The sequence below is a fragment of the Choloepus didactylus genome (genome assembly GCF_015220235.1).
Source record: "Choloepus didactylus isolate mChoDid1 chromosome X unlocalized genomic scaffold, mChoDid1.pri SUPER_X_unloc1, whole genome shotgun sequence".
Lineage (NCBI taxonomy): Eukaryota > Metazoa > Chordata > Mammalia > Pilosa > Megalonychidae > Choloepus > Choloepus didactylus.
Genome location: NW_023637621.1, coordinates 1 through 10,016, shown reverse-complemented (window position 1 = coordinate 10,016; position 10,016 = coordinate 1).

Genomic DNA, 10,016 nt, shown 5'->3' with positions numbered 1-10,016 from the left:
GTAGAAGTGAACATTGAGAGGATAAGCAACAGTGGCTGCAATGTGAGGGAGTAAAAGAAAAGATGGGTAAAAGAGAGAGGGGCAAGAGCAGAAGGCTGGGGTAAGAATTGGGGGTCATTGGGATAAGAAAAGAGGGTTGGGGAGAAAGAGCAGGCAATTTAGAGGGATGAAGGGTGTAAGGGAGATAAATGAGTAAGAAGAGAGCAGAGTGGGGGTAAAAGAAGACAAAGGGCAAAAATGAGGAGGGGATAAGAAAGGGTGGGGTCATAAAAGGAGGAAAGATGGAAGGTAAGAAGGGGCTATTGGGAAGAGGGAAGAAAGGAGATTAAGAAAGAGGTAGGGATAAGAGTGAGCATGAGATAAAGTAAGAGGGAATAAGGGCACGTGAGAAAGATGGGAAGTGTAAGAAAGTGGGGCCAAAAAGAGGGCTAGGAGAGCAGAAGGGGAGTAAGAGAAAGAAATAAAAGTAAGGGAGGAGAGAAAGAAAATGAAATCACAAATGTGAAGGGCCCCATCCCTGCCCATCTTTTGGGCCCCAGAGTGCCAAGATGAGGCTCTGGCCACAGCCATTGACCTAATTTCTGCAGCTTGCACAGAGAGCCCACCTCAACCCTCACCGCAAGCTGTGTGCTACTGTGCCCCCACCCCTTATACCAGCAGGGCTCAGAGGCCCCTGTGGGATTCTCCCTGGGCCCTTTCAGTTCAATATTCCTTCTCTTAGGTAAGGAGGCCCCGGTGGAGTTCATGCCCTCCCCCCCCCCCCCCCAGCTAACTGCAATTAGCCTAATAATGGGCTATGGTGGCTGGGGCACTCCTGTTCATCTGCTAATGGAGGTGGAGGAGGAGATGGGGGGCGGGGATAGGCAAGGGGGATGGGGGAGGTGAGAGGGATGGCCTGACAGTGGGAGTGAAGCCTTTCTCCTTAATTAGACGACCCCCCCCTCAGTCCCCACACCCCCCAGCCAGAATCACCATGGCAACAAGTGGGTGAGCAGATTGCCTGGGGAGGACACCAGGCCTGTGGGTGGCGAGACAGGAACAGGCAAGGAGCTAATGAGGAGAATGGAGGAAGAAGAGCTACGTGGAGCTGGAAGGTAATCTGAATCCTTGGCCCCACAGATGGCCAGCTGAAGCCACTGAAAGCCCACCTGCTTCAGAGGTGGCCTGGGGTCCTTTTCAGGTGAAAGGCCTGGCATTCAGTGCTGCCACCTGGGGGACAAGCCTACCTTAGGGATCTGTGACTCTGGCCCCTAGACGGGCCTAAGTAGCTTGCCCTCCCTTATTCGTATTAGGACTGAGCCACAGAGGGCTGGTTGTTTGGGCAGTGACATGGGGAGCCTGGGCACTTATCTACAAGGATGAGGGAAGAGCCCGGCAAGCTGGGCTTAGGAGAGCTGTGAGGCTTGTTGGAGGTGGGGCACGAAGGCAAAAGGAAGAAGTGTCTCAGGACCAGACAAGAGTCAGAGATGGGAGACTCTCAACAGTCTTTGACTGTTCAGTTTCTCAACCCTGGTTGCATATTTGAATCTCTCAGAGAGCTTTTAAAAATTACTGCTTCCTGGCCCACATCAAACCCCAGACCAATCAAAACCCCTGCGAGTGGGGCCCACATGTTGTTTCAAAAGCCACCTCAGGTCATTTTTATATGCAGCCAGGGTTGAGAGCCATTGGTTACAGATGGGGACACGGAAGTCCAGAAACCTGGGAAGGACTTGTCTACACTCACATAAAATAGTGGCAGAGGGAGGAACTGGAAACCTGGTTTCCTGACTCCAACTCTGGGGCTCTTCCTACTGAATAATCTTCCCAACTATTGAGATTTCTAAACTCAGGGGGCAGGACACAAGGTTGGCGGGAGAGCTGAGGAAAATCAGGCTTGCTCTGTGGTCTCAGGCTCTTCAAACTCCAGCCCTGGCAGAAAGGGCTTCTTGATTCATGCCCTGGCCTCTGAGCTTAACCATCTTGGACCGTTAAGGTACCAGTGGGGGATGGGTGGGGTGAGAAGCCTCTTGACCTGGCAGTGTCCTCCTTTGCCTACAGATCCCCTTTTCCCACCTCTGTCCAACCACCGCTGGGCCCAATCAAGTTCTGGCTGCTACAGCCCAGTTGCTATGGGAACTGGGAAGGGAAGGAAGCAGGGAATAACTAGAGGGAACACCAATTAACCCAAAAAGGAAGCTAGGAAGTCTGTCCCACCCTTCCTCCCAGCTGGGCTGCTGAGCCACTCCTGAAATGGGAGGGGCAAGATAAGGGGGACTCCCCCCATCCTGGGCTCTGCATCTGCTAGCTTAGGGAGGGTGGGAGGACCTGGAGAGCCTCACCCTCAGACTCCCCGGCTTGCAGCCCTGGCTAGGGCATTCTCATCCTTACTCTCCTCTGGAAAGAAGTGCCTGACTTCTCGTGTCCCCCAGGGTGCTGTATGCACAAGCGCATACACACAAACACACACACCACAAACACCAAAGCCAGGACTCAGGGTCAGAGGGTTTAGAAATGGGAGGCCATCCTGGGACTGGAAAACCCTCTAGAGAGTAGAGCTTCAGTTCTTGCCAGCCAGGCAGTTGGCAGTTCCCTTCTTGGATTCTAACTTGCTTCCTTCCCCTATTTCCCTATCCAAATCCTCCCCACAGATCTTCTCTTCACGGCTGCTTGTCTTCTTAATGCACCCCTGGGACCCTTGGCCAGGAGCCACAGCTGCAGAGTATAGGGAAGCAAAGCACCAATCTGGGCTTGAGCTTGGAAACCCACTCTCCACAAATGCTGCGGCACATTTGTAACTGCCCTCCAACCCAGATTATATGGATGGGGAAACTGAGGCTCAGAAGGGGATTGGCTTAGACAAGTCAGAGGTGCACAAGTAATCAACTACAAAGCCAGGAATAGAAGGGAGATCCCCTGACACCCCCAATCCAGGCCGCTTTGCACTGCATCCACCACCATCCTTGGGCAGGGTCTGAGAAAAAGCCAAGTGCTCCTATTCCTGATTCTGGACTTTCAAAGAGTGGGATCAGAACAGGGTAAGGTCAAAGTCAGTCTCTGCACCCCAGGGGAAGGAGATCATGGACATGACCCTGGGGGCAGCAGTAGTTCATTGGGTGTGCAGAGCCAGACTGGGATTAGAGGCATTACAGGGCAAATCCACGTGGATGATAGGGCTTTACTTCAGTGGCTGTAAAAATAAACAACAGCTGCCCTGCTTCTGAGACTGAGCAGTTGTGAATCAAAATGGCTTGGCCTGGCTTGGAGGGATGAGTAAGAACCTAGGGCCAGCAGGGCTCCAGAGGGTTCTCTCACCTCCCAGCCTCTTAGGCCATTTGCTTAAAGGGCAGTGGCTGGGTGGGCCTGACCAAGCTAGTGTTGGTCTGGTCAGGGGAGAAAGCAGTGTCTGTAATGCAGGGGCCACTTGGAAGGGACCTAGATGGTCCATGTCAGTCGGGTGAGCAGAGGAGGCAGGTCCTGATTCCTCCAGAAAGGGAGGGACACTGGGGGTCATCTCTCTATTTCCCTATCAGTTGTTGGAATTCCCACTCCCAAATCACTGCCAAGCATTATCCAGCTTCTGATTGCACATCTCTTGTCACAGGCAGCTCACTGTTCTATAGCAGCCCAGATCTCTTGACAACTCAAACAGTTAAAGAAGTTCTTCTTTCTTTTGTACTGAGATAACATCTCCCTGTGGTTTCATTACTGGCTCTACCCAGCTCTTCTGGGGCCACACAGAATACCCTGCTTCCTGTTCCTGGTGCTGCCTTGCAGGTATTTGTAGATGTCCCTGAATCTGATCTTTCATTCATTTGTTCATGTAATGAACACTTATGGAGCATCTTCTGAGTGCCTGGTGCCGTACTGGGGGCTACAGATAACAGAGACAAGATTCTTGTTTTCAAAGAGCTGGGGAGACAACCATGTTGACCAATAATCATAAGTCCCTGATAAATTGTATGTACTTAGTACAGAGGTGGCATAAAGGAAGTAGTGATCTGTGCTTTGAGGGCTGAGGGAAAGGAAACCATCTCTGAATAGGAGAGGCTTGAGTTGGGACTTGAAAAAAATGAGTAGAAGTTCACTAGGTGGAAAAGGGAAGAAACGAATGCATGTTAAGCAAAGGAATCAGCACACATGAAGTCCTGGAGGTGTGAAATAGAGCTGAGCTCTGGCACTGGAGTAGTTCAGCACAGTTATAGAGGGTGCAAAGGTGAGCATGATGGAAGATGAAGCTGCAGAGGGAGGCCATGGCCATATTATGACATGCTTTGGATGCTGAGGAGGGACTCAGCTTCATCCTATAGCTCACGGGAGGCCTTTAAATGGTTATTTAAAGATTTGACTTATCACTTATTCAACTAACTCTTCAGACTTACGTCTGAAAGTGTGGATGATGGAGTGTTAAGCATCAAGACTGGAAGCTGGAAGACCCATGAGAAGACTATTCCAACAATCTGAGTGAAAGATGATGATAATGTCAACTAAGGCAGTAGAGTTAAATGGGGATGGGGGCTGGATGTGAAAACAGATTTTAAGAAGGTAGATTTGATAGGATTCCTTATGGATGTGGGAAATGAGGGAGAGAGAGGTCCAGGTTGGCTTCCAGATTTCTGGCTTGGGTAGCTGGATGAAGAGCAGTTTCATTCGTTAAGTCAGATTAAACAGGAAGAAGAGTAGATTGGGGGATGAACAAGATGAATTCAGTTTTTGGTTGTGCTGACTTTAAAGTATATGTGGTCACTTAAGTGGAAATGTTCCAGAAGGTAGTTACACATGATGGTTTATGCTCAGGAGAAGGGTCTAGGCCAGAGATAAAAGATTGGGAGTCATCAGAATTTAAGGGCATTTGTTAGTTACCAGCAACACAGTAGGACTATACTTCCCCCCACCCTCTGAAGTTACGCATGGTCATGTGACTTACCTTGCCTAATGAAATGAGTTGAGGTGACACGAATCACTTCTGGGGAGAAGCTCTAAGAGCTGGTGAATGATTTGCCATGTTCTCTTCTCTCTGCTACTGACCATGAAAGCAGTGTCGAGTTGGACTCTCAAATACCTTGTGTCCCCTGGGGACTATAATGAGTAGCGGCCCCTTGAGGACCTATATGGGGCATGTATTGTGAGCCAAGAATAACTTTTTGTTGTGCTAAAACTCTGAAATTTGGTGGCTGTTTGTTACCACAGCATAACCTAGCCCACCCTGACTGATACAGCTGTAGTGGAAGCCAAGGAAGTGGATGAGCTTGCCTAGGGGGCATAGGTAGAGCAAGAAAACAGTGGATCCCTGGAAAACACTAACATTTAAGAGGTGGGTGGAGGAAGGGAATCTGATGAAGATGGAGCAGGTATAGTTTAAGAAAGTGGAGGAGAAAGAGAAGAGAGTGGTATCCTGGAATTTAAGGGAGGAGAGAGTTTCAAAGAATAGAGTGTGGTCAACAGATAAGGAGTTAGGACCTATGCTGGTTTTGGCAATTGGGAGGCAGCCTCATCATGCTGATAGCAGTTTCTGAGGAGCAGCAGGGACAGAAATCAGACTTTAGTAAATTGAAACAGGAATGTGGGGAAGAAAAATGGAGATAGCTATGTGTAGACTACTCTGTCAAGAAGCCAACTGTCCCCAATTCTTTCAACTATTTCTCAATGGATGTGGTTCCAGTCCTCTCTTCCACCTTGGTTATTCACATTCTGATGAATTCTGCTTTTCTCTGTGTCCGGTGGAACTGAACACAATTTCCACATAGAGTTTATCAACACAGAGTCAAATAGAGAGGCATCAGCCTTTCTGTCCTAGAAACTCTGTTTCTGTTAATGTAGCCTCAGATCACGTCTGCTCTCTGGGAAACATTTATACTTGTCTGGTAACTCACTGGAGGTGGAGAGGGAGAGGCCTGCCCTGAGTCCAGGATCAAAGACAGAGCTTAGATCAAAGTCTCAACACCAAGCCCAAACCCTTTGGTGAGATATCTGTATAATTTAAACATCCATGTGACTGGAGACCCCCTGAGGACAGGGTTGTATATTGCTTAACTGTGCTTTGCCCTCAGGGTCTTACATGGAGCTGGGTATAAAAGAGGTACTTGCCAAATACTTGGAAACCCAGCCTCTAGCAACTAGCCCAGACTGGAACAAGGTGAGGATCTCTAACAGAAAGTGGAAGTGATGGGTTACCTAATGCCCTTGCATGGAATTTTACAGCTCTCAGAGAGAAATTGGGAATGCATTAGTGAAAAGTACATAGAAAACCAAGCAAACAGGAAAAAAGAGGCAATCATTAACTCCAGGGAGAGCAAGTTGTTCAAGCAAGGAAATGTAAATCACAGTATTCTACATGACTCTGCTGTGAGCAATAATTAACATCCTAATAATGCATATCTAGAATATTGTTAAAAGCAGAAATTTTGATATGTCAATATTGGATGTATGAGGTGAAGGGAAGTGTGTATGCATGTATGGTACAGCTGGTAGTAAGAGAGATAAAACCTCCTCTAATAAAATAAAAAGTCTAGATATTTAAAGCCAAAAAATCAGTTTTCCTCTATTTAGAAATATGGAGGAAGAAATAGTGAGAAGAAATAGCTAAGAGAGTTGGACATGTTTAACTCCAAAGAGTGAGGCTCAGGGATGGGGCATAGGGCTGCTGTTTTAATTATAAGCAATGATTTTAACTAGCTAGCTTGTGATGGACAGATAGATGTATGTATAGATAGATATACATTAGATTAGATGGAAATGCAACTGTATATTAGCTTATTAGCTGGACATGCATATATATATACATACATATACGTATATATATCCTTATAGCTTATACATGTCTTTTAAAATTACACATATTGCTTTGTTAAAATGAAAATTAAATAAAAATATAAACTGATCTGCAGCCAGGAACTTCAAAGACAGGAAAACAAAACCCCTAAGACTTGACCTGACCAACCTCACCAGGCAGCCTCACACTGCCAAGCCCCAAAGCCCCAGGCCTTGCACTGCCCCACCCCCACAGCTCATCTGTTCCATCACCACTGAATGGGCCATGGGCTAGCGCTAGGCAAACCTGGGCCAAAAGAGCTAATGTGGGGTCCCAGAGATAGAGGGAAGAAATAAGAAGAGGGGAGGGGAGCTTTGGGGGCTTCTGTGTCTTAGCTGTGCAGGCCATTTAAAGGATGGTACCAGTGTGGCAGTGAAAACCACAGTTTCCTTTGAGCTGCACACTCACATGTGCCACATAAAATCCACTCCCCAACCCCTCCCAGGCACACTTGTTTGCCACACACAGCTCATCCTGGGCCCAGGCCTAGGAAGCAAACCCGAACCTTCTAGGGGGATCACTGTTAAACCAGCTCCTTGCCCCTGCCTTACTTCTTCCCCAAATGCTGTGCCTTCCTAGAGAGATGAGAGGCTGGGGAAAACAGGGACCTGGTAAAAGGTGACTTACTATACGCCAGGTTCTGTTCTAAGTACCCAACATTCATTAAACTCATTGAATCCTTACAGTCACCCCCAGAAGTAGGGACAGCTAGTTACAGATGAAATAACTTGAAATAACTTTTCCCAATGCCACAAAGCCAATAGTAATAATAATGGTGGCTAGCATTTCTTAAGCATGTTCCATCTTGCAGGTGCTGTGCTCTTAAGAGATTAGCATGCTGTATGTCATTTAAGCCTCATAATGACCCTAATGTCTTAGGTGGGGAAAGTGAGGTTCCAAAAGAGATTAAAGAATGTATTCAACACCTCAGCAACTCCATGGAGAAGACAGATTTTGAACTGGAATTTGAAGCCAGGTTTACCTGACATCTTTGGTGCCCAAGCTCCTATACACCACACTGCCCCCGGGATGGTCCCTCCAATTAACCACCACCATCTAAGTAATTAGCTTGTTACTCAGCTCTTTTTGATGGAATTTGAGGTCAAGTTGGGAAGAGGTTTCTAGGTCTGGAGAGGGGGAGGAGTGTTTTACTGCAATCAATCTATTCAATCTACTCCTCATATTAGTAAGGTTTTCTTTGTATGTGGGTGTGGGAAACGGGGAGAACATTTGGGTGCTAAGGGCTACAAATAATCATTTCTATTCCCCCATCAAAACACTCCCTTTCTGCTTTCCTCTAAACACACATACCTATAACCTGGAAGAAGGAGATGTTGAAAAGAGGCAGCCACTGATTTGCTTCTTTCAAACCCACCAGCTTCCTACCTGGAGCCGAATCTCACTATTCCTGCTCTAATTTTTGGTAATTGAGGATGGGAGAGCAGCTGTCTCTACTAGAAAGGTTTTCTTGCCTTAGGCCATGAGTTATCCTGTCCCAGGTCCTAACATCTCGGGGCTTCTGGAAACAGCCTTGCCCTGGAAAACTCCAGTTCCTTCAGCAAGGTCTCAGGGGCAGCTACACACTCCCCCTAACTGATCCTCCCCAGCTTATTCCATAAATGCTCTTCTTCATTACAAAAGCTTTCTATGCTCCAGTCAGATGGGGAGTTAGAAAGAGTCCAGTATGGATTGTGCCTCGGCCTGTAGGCAAAGTACTTCGCCTCTTTGGGCTTCAATTTGGATCTAGGATGATGGACCCTAGGGAGGTAGCATGTATGGTTGGGAGAGAAGGTCAAACATCTTTAAACTACAACAGTCTTGGGTCAAATCCCAGGATTGGTCTTAGCAGTTATGAAACCCAAGGCAAGTTACTTAACTTCCCTGATCCAAACTTTCCTCACATTTCTGTAAGCATCTAGCATGAAGTTTTACCTGTAGCACAATTACACCAGCATAGACTGGGTAGTATCATTGCCTGCTGCTCAGAGAGGTTAAGTGACTAGCTCAAAGATGTTCAGATCCAACTCTTACCAGGTGGATGAACTTGAGCCAGTCATTTAACCTCTCCGGGCCTCTCTTCTCTTCTGTAAAATGGGGATAAATATATATGCATCTCACAAGGCAGATGTAAGAATTAAGTAAGATAAAGTATGTAAAGTGCCTGGAATAGTCGTTATCTTTTCCATTTTCTCCTTTCAGCTCTAAGATTCAAATAACAAAAGGAAAAAAATGTACCAAAATGTGATAATAAAAAGGCTAATACCATTAATACATATAAATAAGTACATATAAATCAATTTAAAAAAACCAGAAATGTGAACAGACAATTCACAGAACAGAAAGAAAAACAAATATTTGACCTAAGAAATGCAAATTTAAAACAAATGCTATTCCTACAGTCAGGACTTCGCAAAGCAGGAACTCAAGTCCCTGGCTCCTCCCTCCAGATCTATATGCTAGACCGTCCCATGTGTAGGTCACAGCTGGAAAAGGTCTTGGGCGGCACATTTTAGGCAACACTATCGGTTTACAATAAAGAGAATGGAGTCCCCAAGAGGCGAAGGGACTTGCCCAAGGCCACACGGCGAGTGTGTGGCAAGGCTGAGACGGGGGGGGGGGGGGGGGGGGGGGGGGGGACAAACAAACAATGCTATACCATTTTTCCGCTACCAAATTAGTAAATCTTTAAAGATATCATGATATCTAATATTGAAAAGGTGTGGTAAAATAGGCAGTCTTACACTTTGGGGGAGGGTATAAGCTAGAGAAATCCTTCTGGAAAGAAATTTTGTAATGTACATCAAGAGCCTTAAAGAGATTAATTCTCTTGGATTCTGTAAATCTAGTACTAAAAATTCACCTCACAGAATAAGAATAATGTTTATGATCCTATTTGAATGCAAAACAAAGGAAAGAAAAGGTAATTTTGTGTGTAAATGTTTGTGTAAATCTAAAGAGAGGGGTGGAAGGATAAACACCAAATTGCTAACATCAGTGACCTCAGGTCAGTGGGACTGAGAAGGGAGAAAAAGAGGAGATTATTAATGTTTTCTTTACAAACCTCCATATTGTTACATTTGGGATAATGGGCATATATTATTTTGTGACTTAAAAAGCCTTAGTAAAGTAGACAATAAGAAAAAATGATTGAGGTAGCATTTATTAGAAAAAAATAACCATAGAGCTAACAAAGATTATAAACAAAGATATTCATCACAGCATTATT